Source organism: Rhodnius prolixus, unplaced genomic scaffold (assembly GCF_049639745.1).
Source record: "Rhodnius prolixus isolate KJV_2025 unplaced genomic scaffold, Rpr scaffold_5, whole genome shotgun sequence".
Classification (NCBI taxonomy): Eukaryota; Metazoa; Arthropoda; class Insecta; order Hemiptera; family Reduviidae; genus Rhodnius; species Rhodnius prolixus.
In genome coordinates, this window is record NW_027411624.1 from 29616555 (window position 1) to 29628954 (window position 12400).

Below are 12400 nucleotides of genomic sequence, written 5' to 3' on the forward strand. Positions count from 1 at the left end.
GAAGATAGGAAAGAGACTAGCTGGTCCTTATAGCAAAGTCCTTGAAACATGTAGGGAGAAGTGACGTAATGTCGGTGTGAGAAAGATCAACCGGAATGATTAAACAGAACGGCCCCCCACGAGTCGAAAGGAACAGGTGTGTTCTTATTCCCAATGTTTTAAACTATTTCCCCTTATCGAATCTAGTATTAAAATGAATTTAGCACTACTAAATATTGATGCCAGAAATTAAACCATTTTGGGGATTAACATGGAATTCTGGAGTATTGAAAGAATTCCAGATGATGTAAAGGCTAAACATTAAATGGGTTATTTAGTAGAGAATAGATTATTGAATATTAGTATATTTAGTATAAGTATATTTAGTATTAGTATAAGTATATTTAGTATTAGTATAAGTATATTTAGTATTAGTATAAGTATATTTAGTATTAGTATAAGTATATTTAGTATTAGTATAAGTATATTTAGTATTAGTATAAGTATATTTAGTATTAGTATTAGTATATTTAGTAGAGAATGTTCAATTTCTCCTCACTTACGCATAATAATAACACTAATGTACATAATTATCAAACTTTAAATGAAAAGGTGAAATTTGACCTAAATGTTTACAGGAAACGTAGATAATACGAGTTGTCATATATTGAAATGTAGATAAGCCTCGATTATTTGTATACTACCAATTACAAAAGCGACCAAACCCTAAATGTTTATACATTTTTACATTTAAAATATAAAAGTACAATACTATTTAGATGTAATACCTATTCATCAATAGAATTATTTATACATTTGGTATTTAAACTAGATTCAAAGGATGTTATTAAGTAGGTATTTTGTAGTAAAGTTGGCGTGTTTAGATTGTTAGTGTCAGTTTTAAAATTTTAACTATTTGTTGCCTTTGATAGTTAAATCATTTCTAGTACTTTTTTTTTTTGCGCTGGTCTCTGATTTTAGTATCTCTGTGTTTGTGAAAGTACGGTGATTTTGTTTGTTATGGAAGAAAAGTGCTGCACTTTTGTGTCATATAACAGTGTTGGTACAGACTTTTTTTTTTATTTAAAATACTGCGATGTTTTACATATTGTATACATTTTAATCATGACTGAAATTGGCATTATACTTTTCTTCTTAATGGATTAATTAATCAGTAACTAAAAACTATGAACAAATTTAATTAAGTTATTTTTCACAAAAAATTAAAAACTATATTTTAAGTTAGTTATGAAATTTTATTTTACATCTATTAGGAAATTTATCACAAGGCAGAAGTATAATCTGACTTTTAAAGAACTTTCACATTGCATAACTTCCTGTATACTTCGTGACTTTAGAGAGTCATTATTAAGGTAAATGCTTGGTTTAGACCATAACGGGTGATTATTGTGCCTAGGTCTAATGTGCACAATATTAAATCTTTCTAAAAAGAACAGTCGGCATTTTTTAAGTACCTGACCTTTTTTTTTGATTTTTTTTTTTTAGAGCCTTCAACAAAAATATTTTATAAGAACCTCGGGAAATTTTTGGTATCTCAAACTAAAAATAATTAATAGTTACAATTCTTATTACTGAGGAGTATTTCTGTAATTTCTACTAACTGTACGAGGGTCGTTTGAAAAGTCCGTGCAAAGTCAGAGAGATAGCACCACTGGCGCGTATCGAGGTTATGTTTAGTTAGTAGCATCTCTTGGAAGAACACACACCAAGTTTCAGCCAGATCGGCCTATTTCTTTGTGTTTGGCATTCGTTTGAATCGAGGAAGTCGAGTGTTTTTCAAAAAATGGACGAAAAAGAATTTCGTGTGTTGATTAAACACTACTTTATGAAAGGCAAAACGCCTCAGGAGACTAAAGAAAAGCTTGATAAACATTATGGTGACTCTGCACCTTCGATTAGAACAGTTTATAAGTGGTTTCAAAATTTTCGGAGTGGCCATATGGGCACGAGTGACGCTGAACGTTCTTGGACGCCCTGTTGAGGTTACTACTCCAGAAATCATTGATAAAATCCATGATATGGTGATGGATGAAATGGATGCATCAACATTTGGACATGACAAAGCTATCCGCAAGATGGGTGCCGCGATTGCTCACGCTTGACCAAAAACGAAATCGTGTGAAGTGTTGCAAGGACGGTTTGCAGCTGTTCCAGAAGAATCCGCAGGACTTTAAGCGTCGTTTCGTCACTGTGGATGAAACATGGATACATCACTACACTCCTGAGACCAAAGAACAATCTAAACGATGGGTTACCAAGGGAGAATCTGCGCCAAAAAAGGCGAAGGCCGTTCCTTCGGCCGGAAAGATTATGGCGACTGTCTTTTGGGATTCGCAAGGAATAATCCTCATCGACTAGCTGGAAAAGGGTAAAACTATTACAGGTGCATATTATTCATCGTTATTGGACCGTTTGAAAACCGAGCTGCAAGAAAACGCCCACGATTGGCCCACAAAAAAGTCCTTTTCCATCACGACAACGCACCAGCTCACACCTCAGCAGTTGTGGTCGCAAAATTAATGGAAATAGGGTTCCAACTCGTTTCACATCCCCCCTATTCTCCAGACTTGGCTCCCTCGGACTACTATTTGTTCCCCAATATGAAGAAATGGCTGGCGGGAAAAAGATTTTATTCAAACGAGGAGGTGATTGCAAAAACGAATGGCTATTTTTCAGACTTGGACAAATCCTATTATTCGGAAGGGATCAACAAACTAGAGCAGCGTTGGACGAAGTGTATAAGCCTAAAAGGAGACTATGTTGAAAAATAAAAAAGGTTTACCCCAAAAAATTAAGTAGTTTTTATTTTTGCACGGACTTTTCAAACGCCCCTCGTACTTTAGCGTACAGTTATGTTTACAACTAAAACACCAGCAAATAAACGTACTAGCGATTTCTAAAACTTAACGCTAGCAAATATTTACCATAAGTTTCTCTCGTAGACGAGTTTTTAATCATTAAGGGTAAACATGAAATATGTTCTACATTATAGTTGGAAGGAAAGGCCAGAATTTAGATTAAACCTAATTTGGAATTACTAAATACGCAGAAAAAAAAATTACAATAGAGTGAAATGAGCTTAAATTTGAGAAATGGGTAAAAAAAGGGTTGCTTTTCAATTACATCTAATAGCATTTTCTTCCTCTAGTTAACTCCCTTTTTGCAAATTAAGAATTTCAATGAGAACAATTTTCATATAATGAAATTCCTTCTTAATTACATAAATGTACCACAACAACTAGCACTTCCTTTATTACGTAAGCGCACGAAACTAAAAAAAAAAAAAAAAAATATCCCACTTTTTAATTGGTAATAACGAATTTAATGGCCGCCAAAGATACTTTAAATACCAATTTAAACCTTCAAAGTAATAACATATTGTTTTAATAGATTAAATAAAAGTTAATAAATTATATCTTGTTTTTAAGGTATAAGAAAATTTCATTTGGTTTTTTGATAAGGTTTATTTTCAAAATTATAAATTTTTATAGGTTAAAAAAGATCATATAGCCTAACTTGGATTTGTAAACATATTTTCAGAAATTAACTGGATCTGTTAAAAGAAAGAATAGTTTTAAAACGAACAAAAAATGCTAATTATTTACAACAAATCTTCTCAAATCTCTAATAAAATTTTGGGTGTATCATGGACAATAAATATCTAATTATCGATACTTCCACTATGTGTGATAACTAATATCGATCATAAGTCATGTAATGTGAAATCTTCTTGATTGTGTAATGAAATACTCTCTGTATTCTCTCTCTTTAACTATATTGTTGCGGAGTGGGGGCCATTAATTAGTTTGCAGTCTCCCCTCTTTTAAACATAACGGATATTGTTTTATTATTATTATTATTGTTATTGTTATATTATTTTTAAACTAGAATGATTCATCCCTGAAGAAAGTGTTTCCGCTTCTGGCCATATTTAAATTTGAAAAAAAAACTTACACATTTAAAGCTAACTTGACTTCTCTTACAACGATTTACGTAATTAAATTCTTTTTTTTTTGAGTATATTTTAGGTGAAAAAATTTGGTGTAAATATTATCGCGATTTACCCTTACTACGAGTACTATTATCAGGATATCAACTCATAAATTTTGTTCATTTTAGTAATATCTTAAATTTAAGTGTCCAAAGCACTTGGTTCAGTCATAACTTTTATATTTACAATAAATTTCCCAAAATACGAGGTGTGGCTATTAAATAACGAGACTTTTGCTGTATAACATTTTATTTTAAATTTATACATATTTCAATATACACCCCTCCCCTATCACTACAACGCTCCATATGAATTTACCATTGTTCGAAACTGTGCTGGAAGTCTTTTTTCTGTGAGCACCTGCATGACGCGTGCCGCTTTTTCTTTCACAGCTTCAACGGACTGAAATCGTGTTCCGTTTAATGCAGACTTGACTTTGGGGAATAGATAAAAGTCATATGGGGCCAGGTCAGGCGAATAAGGCGGATGAGGCCTAAAACTGGGATGTTTTACTAGGCTAGAAACGTCTTGTGACAGACAATGCAGTGTGAGCTGGCGCGTTGTCTTGATGGAGAACCCCGTGACTTGTTCTTCCATAAAGCGGGTCGTTTTTTCCTTACTCTTTCAAGGAGTTGAGCAAGCACCTCACGGTAGTAATGTTGATTAATTATAATCGATATTTTCATCCGTTTTGGACGTGGAAGGGCGACCCGGGTGGTCATAATCTCCTACGTCTTTTACCCAGTTTCATGTGAGATTTAACGACAATTCGTTGCTCTACTACATGTGTAGTATCATGTTTTCGCCAAAACGAAACAAACACCTCTTACACAAACGACGGTTCCGGTCAGACAGATTTCTCTACAAACACGTGAGACGCTGCAATTGAAAGAGAAGGCTTTACGCTGCACAGCTGTCGGTCGTTAGGATTTGGCGCATGCATAGTTCTTCTGTAGCAGCATCAGTCTCATTATTTAATAGCCACACCTCGTAATAAAGAATAACACCATTAAATATCATAAAAATTTGTTTGGCCATTGAATAATAAATAATTTATTTTAGAAGCCATTTTGATTAACTCCGAGCTCCAATTGTAAATCGTTGTAATAATCCAGTTCAAATTCTACTAGCAGGCGCTGAATGATAACGGTATATTGATTTGAATTTATACTATAATCAGGAATTTTTAAAAAGTACTGTTCATTATTCCATCGCACTTCTCCCACTTTTTCTTTTTGTTTACTGGAGTTAATTAAGTTGTGCAGTGAACGGCTCATTTAATTCTTATCAAAACTAAACTATTGTAACCGTAAATTACCCTGAAAGGTAGCCTTACAGATAAAACTAACCGTACCATAACCTCCAATCTATCTACTACATGTATGTGTTAAGTATAAACGAGGATAGGAAATTTAGAGAAACGAATAGGAGCCATTAATTGAGAAATCTATTCATCTATTGGGAAAAGAGGTAACTCAATTGAGAAATATTCTTTAAACACGATTTTAGAAAACATATTTAAACCTACCATTAACAGTAGACTAGGGTAAGATCCATGCATTACAGAAAATGATGAACATGTATACTTTTCTTAATAATTTTCTTTTTACATTATACTTGTGTTAGAAATAGTTGAAAGGTGTTATTTAGTTTTGTTAAAAGAAAAATATATATATAACATATAATTGGTTATTGGAACTTCTTATCAAAACAACTTATCAAACTTTAATTGTCACAAAACTGAAAACCATTATTTAAAGATAATTAAAAGCAAGTTATCCCCCATTCCTAGAAACTTAAATAAAAATGAATTCACTAGAAAGGAAGGAATTATAACTACTATATTGGTAAGGAGTAGTAGGAAATGCTTATTGATAAAGGAAGGAAGTAGTGTATAAGTGTATAGAGGTATACTATCAATCACTACTACAATAAGCAATGCCAAGGCACAACAATAACAGTAGAGGGTTCCATATTAAATATAGTAAAACTTAGTATTATATTAGCATGATTTATGTATATTTCTTTGTTATTATATATTTTATTTAATGTTCTGTTCAAATAAATATAGATTCTTTAATATTTTGTGGCTATTCATGATAGAAAATAAAATGTCAATAAAAAAGATTTACATTTTGAAATGTAGCACGTAAATAAGTATACTATAATGGAGGTAAGATGAATAGATGTTTGTCTGGGATCTTTTTGGAAGATAAAATGCCCAATGATAAGGTGATGCGCTGTTGAAAATACTATTAAGAGACCCTATCTAGAAAGTTAGATTATACCAACGTTATTTTACACATAATTTCACTTCTTTTAGTCATGAATTTTAAAAAGTATATTTTTTTGTTTCAAGTATCGAGTTATTTTACTCTTAATTATCAAATTTACATTGTTCTATTTACTATAGTGTCACAGAATTAGGATATTCCAAAAAAAGGAAAAGTGGCTGTGAAAGGTTTAAAGGGTTAAAAGCCAGGCAGTGGCTGCCCAAACATGTAAGAAGGACGCCAGACCATCGCTCGGGACACTCAATTGCATTCACTCACTGAGGATTTATTCTTACACTCTCTTCACGACGTCACTCTACTCGTCATTCAGTTTAGCCAGTTCTTTTAGTAATAGTTTATATTCAGTTTACCCTAGTTAGTTTTATTCTGTTAAGCCCTTCATCCTTCTTAATCAAATTTAAATTTCCGCCCGTGTTTACAAATTAGAAGCTACTTAATTTCCTTTTCGTGGCCTGCTCATTGACCACATATCATAGGATATAATAGATTAAATTAGGGCGGCCTCAAGGCCTACACCACTGCGACCCCTTTGGATCTATTGTGGCTCCCCGACTTTAGAGCTTGCCCTCCAGACCCGTCCGTTTGATCAGACTCTTAATTCTGGAGAGTGACTCCTGGGTAAAGCTCCTCAGGCCTTGGTTTTTCCTCCCCGAGAAGTAACATTCACACACGTGCAGTGCAGTTTCCTCTTCTTCCTGGCAGAACCTACAAAGGCTATCATCTGCCAGACCCCATGCGATGCATGTGTTTTCTGAGCCTGCAGTGGCCAGTTAATAAGCCTACAATTATCCTTATAGCCCCACTGCCTGGAGACCACATAACACAATGGAACACAATGGACTGTAATGGACGTAATAGGATGCTGGAAGTTGTGGGATTCCGACTAATTCTATCTGATTTCAGGAAAAAAAAATTATTCTTCGTTGAATAAGACCGCATAAGGCAAAGATTTTAAAAATAATTATTTACCTATGGGGGAGGAACCAAAAGTTCTAAACTTCCTAAAATCCCCCCAAAAAGGGGCAACTGCCGGACAAGACGTTACTAAGATAAACTCGAAACCTGAACCTAAGATTCACAGCTGACTAAATTGGAGCAACAAAAACAACCTGATCCCCCACTACTGTTCAGACTTTAAATTCCCAAACTTATCTTTTCATTTCCCAAATTATGAGGAGAGTGAATCAAGAAATTTGGGTGATTTTGCTACACTACTTTTGAAAAAAAAAGGCTCAAAATACGATGTTTCTACTAGAGCTGTCCAAATTAGATTCGCCCCAGGTTATTTTTCCATCCGTAGATGCAGCACTGCTGAACAACTATACAAAATGATTCTTATACAAAGCATCAGTAAACTTTCAGTGAATTATATAATATAAATCCTTGCAACATGTGAGCAGCGCTGGAATGGTTCCGAGTAGGTGGCTGATCAATTTTTTTTTTCAATAACTTATCCCATATGACTGATCTGAATTCCTTGAGATTTTCATCGAATCAAACACAATGGACTGTAATGGACGTAATAGGATGCTGGAAGTTGTGGGATTCCGACTAATTCTATCTGATTTCAGTAAAAAAAAAATTATTCTTCGTTGAATAAGACCGCATAAGGCAACAGAACATTGCTTAAAACGACTTGTAGCAACAGAGAATTTGAATCTAGCTGATTTTATAAGTTGTAGCACGAATATTCCTTTTTTTTGTTTTAACAGAGAGAGAAATAAAAATATAAATAAACACGCGAGCTAACGGATAATATCAACTATATCATCTACCACTGCAAGCCTAAGCGCATTCTCCACAGATAATTTGAACTTCGAGCTTCTGCACACTAAAAATTTACAGTTTTAACGCCATCTGATTGATCCCCATAGTTTTCTCATTTATTTGTGGAAATTAAGCACGATGGTGCTGCGATCAGTAACAATAATAACAATGTTATATTAAGATTGCAAACGAGTGGAGAAGTTAGTAACAAACGATAAATTGTACGGAATTACAAGTCATTATCTTCGCTAGAGAGGAGGAGATCACGAAGCTGAGGGGCCACTGCCTTTCATGACGTCTAGACCGGATGTTACGAAGAGTTCGGAAAAAATATATATATATTTTTTTTTTAAATTAGAGAATTTAAAAGTTACTGCACGTTAAAAAAGAGTTTGCAGCATCGCGCTTTTTGTCGACTTGGGTAAAGGAAGAAAAATAAAAAAAAAAAACTATTAGGCTAGATGGGTTTCAAAAAAAGATAAATCAAAAAAATACTTTAATATTATGTTACCAAGAGAGTGAGAGATTAGATCTGTCATCGTAATTCTTTTAAGTTGCCAAAAGCGTCTGTTTATTTAACACCGCATAATGTGGTTTCAAAAAGTGAGTGGACGAGTTGACTATTATGAAAAGAATCTGGATTATAGAAGACAGGAAAAAGAGTGATTTTTCGAAGAATAGAAGTGAAAAAAAGAGGAAAACATGACTAACTGGAAAAACCACTGAGTAGAATTACTCATGATCTTAATACCTCTTACAAGGAAAAACAATATGAAGGAGTTATTTCCAAGTTAACCTTTAATTTTATAGTAATTTTAAGAAGTAACATTAGAGAGAACATAAACGAACAGTAAAAGTTTATACTGTACTTTTAAGTTTAATTTTAAGTTTAAGTTAAAGTTTTAGCACTGTAGTAGAATAATGTTATTGCTTTACTTTCTAAGAAATAATATTTCTTAATTATTTGTATTTTCTTATCTATGTCTTTCTAATAACGAACTAAGTAGTTGAGTTTATATAATTAATAAAATTACTGTAACTATAAAAGATTTTAATTTAAGTTATTCATAAATATGCATATATTTTGGTATCAATTACTTTGTAAAGTATTCAGAAGTCTGAATCAAATAAATATTTTATTCTAATTTAATTTATAAACTGTAACTTCAAAATTTGTGACATATTGTATTTCTTATCGTACTTGAACTTTGAAATTATTTCGAACGCTCCTTTTTGAAACGAGAATTATAAGCTTTTTACCAAGTGAACAACTACATTTAGTATTGTACATTACTTCAAGGAATTATTTCGTTATTTATGTAAAAAAAGTCAGCAATAAGTATGATTTTGTGTTTTATAAAAAACGTTTAAAGCCAAATAAAACTAATCAAATATTGATGGGCAATAATGTTATCAGTTGTAGGCGGATTGATAACTTATATCTAATGCGCCAAAGACCTAACATGTTGACGTTTCTCAAATTACAAAAAAAAAAAAAAAAATAATAGAAAAATCAGAATTGAGGATATATTTTGTAAGATGGAAGTAAAATTTTTGTAGCAGCTTTGGAAGTGTATTGTGAAGATTGTAGTGGACAAGATGTAAGTACTGTTAGTCCATATTAACATTTGGAATTCATATTCTTAAATCTAGTATTTACAAGTCTATTTGCTTGCAAGAAGTGTTGGATATTATATTTTCTTTTATGGAAGGCGAGGGGGCACATTTCAACATCACAGTTAAAATGTGCCGCCCTACCGGCAAGTTTGTGACTTTTTTTTTTTGTTTAATCGCAGAGAAGGGGAAAGTGGATCCGAACCTACCATTAAGAAGCGCAACAAACCGAATATTTTGGTTCAAACTTCCTAAACCCATCACACTTCGGGTACAACATCCCCCGAACTGAGTCATTCTTGATTTTTTGAACTAGATTTCTGTGGTTTAAAAGAGAAAGTAACTGATAGAAGATAGTAAAGTAAAAAAGTAAAGTAATCGCCTATTTTTTCAGGCGGGGCTTAACGTCCAACTACCAACTAGGTGTCGTGGACGGAGGCGACTAGCAAACATACTTTACAGTAAATATCTTTTATTAACCATTAAATAAAATCCAAGGCCTAAGACCGGGAATCGAACCCAGTACCACAATACATATTAGCGTCGCAGGTCTCGCCTCTAACCCGCTCGGCTACCGTGGCGCCTGATAGAAGATAGATTCAGAGTTAAGTAATATCATTTCTTTCTATTTTATATTGTGTTCAAAGGTACCCCACCAGTGGGGCAGATATTGACACAAAATGTTTAAATTAAAAAAAAAAAAAAAAAAATATAGATATGTATGTAAAGTACCAACTGTTTATTGATATAGATCTGTTAAGAAGACAGTTGAAAGTTGTGGAAATCAAAATAAAAGGGTTCAATAATACTGTTTCTGTGCACTCTGCAACAGAAAATGTAAATTCTGTTCAAATGTGCCCTACTACTACCCTACTTCTTTCTACTATCAAAAGTTGTCCTTTACCACAATCAATCTATGAGATAGACAATCAATTTTACACGGACAAAAATTAATTTTGTTTTTAATAAATTTCTATTTTAAATTTACGTGAGAAATATAGTAATGCTTTCTAGCAGTTAAAAGTTATTCTTTGGATTGGTCTCTCTATCTTCTCTCTATTTTCCTCTCTCACTTGCCCTCTCTCTTAATCTAAATCTGCGTGTGTGTGCATGTATTTAAACAGTAAATATAACCTTCCAACAGTTTTAGAAAGATCCAGTTTACTGTTCAAATGATTTTATATAAACTTTAAAAACTCATAAAACTTCTAGCTCTTTTAATGTTTATTTAAAACACTTCTCCAGCCAAATTCATTTTAGGTTGTATTCTAGGAGAGAGTTTTGTAAACATGATAATCCTCTCTACAGACTACAGTGACTCCCATTAATATTGGGACAGTACATACAGAAGTTCAAAATTGACGAAAATTAAAAGTGGCACCCATTTATTCAAATTTTTATAAATTCATTTCATTTTATAATTACTATTAATTAAATAAAAACTATTTAAATAAGTACATAAAAATGTTTTGGTAGATTAAAAAAAATATATATAATAATAAGAGCAAATTCTACCTCTCATAAATATTGGGACACTATTATAATTTATAGTTTGTCCAAGGTTTTGCCCGAATATTTATACAATTTGTAAATATATACCTTAAGCATATATTCAATATGAAATTAATAATTAAATTAGTTTATATAAATCAAGCCAGGTGTAACATGTGGCGCAAAAATACAAATACAACGATTGAACAAAGAAATATTATAATTTCTTTGCACAAAGACAATAAAAAGTGTTAGAGAGACAGAAAAACTGATCGGACCTAAAACATCTACTGCGTGGAACATCATTCAGCGTTACCAAAGAAAAAAAAGAATTGTTTCAACCCCACAAAAAGGCCGTCCTCAACTGCTCTCTGAGAGAGAGCAGCGTTATATATTAAAAGAATTAAAAAAGCTCACCGACTTAGTGCTCCAAAACTTCTATGTGAAATTTTTGACATGTTCAGAGAGCAAAAAAGGAGCAGAAACAGTTCGGAGAGTGCTAAGAAAACTCGACTATCATGGTAGAGTAGCCTGGAAGAATCCTTTTGTCAGTAAGATAAATCGTGTTAAGAGAGTGAAATTTGCCGAAAAATATTCCAATGTAAATAGTGACTTTTGGAATGATATACTCTAGCGATGAATCAAAATTTAATGTTTTCCAGTCAGATGGAAGGGATATGGTCTGGAGGAAAGCGAATGCTGAACTCGAAAAGAAGAATTTACAGCCAACTTTAAAGGGTTTTAAAGCTGCACCTCCGGGTGGAGGTGGGTCAGTTCTGGTTTGGGGCTAGATGTCCGCATCAGGATTTGGAGAATTAGTGTTTATTGATGGAATGATGCACAAAATGGTTTATAGTAATATATTAAAATATAATTTGAAAAAAGTGCCCAAACATTTGGTATTTTAGGGTCTTCTAAATTCTACCAAGATAACGACCCCAAACCTACGGCTTGGGTGATACGTCAGTGACTGTTATACAATTGCCCAAAAGTATTCCAAACCTCTCCGCAGTCACCAGATCTTAATCCCATTGAACATTTATGGCAATATTTAGCTAGTGCTTTAAGCAAACGAGTAATATCTAACAAAAATGAATTAAAACGATGTTTCCTGGAAGAATGGGGAAAAAACACCACCTGAATTAACCAAAAACTTGTTTCACCTATGCCTGATCGTTTGAGGGCTATTGTAAGTCAAAAAGCAATTATTAAATTATTACCAACCAATTATTAAGTAGTAGGA

At 32.9% G+C, this 12400-nt stretch overlaps 1 protein-coding gene across 3 annotated transcripts in view; it reads right to left on the reverse strand.

The window, feature by feature from the left end:
* LOC141458381 (acyl-CoA Delta-9 desaturase) overlaps positions 1–12400 on the reverse strand; it is a 117667-nt gene that overhangs the window by 25550 nt on the left and 79717 nt on the right. The gene's annotated exons all lie outside the window — the stretch shown is intronic.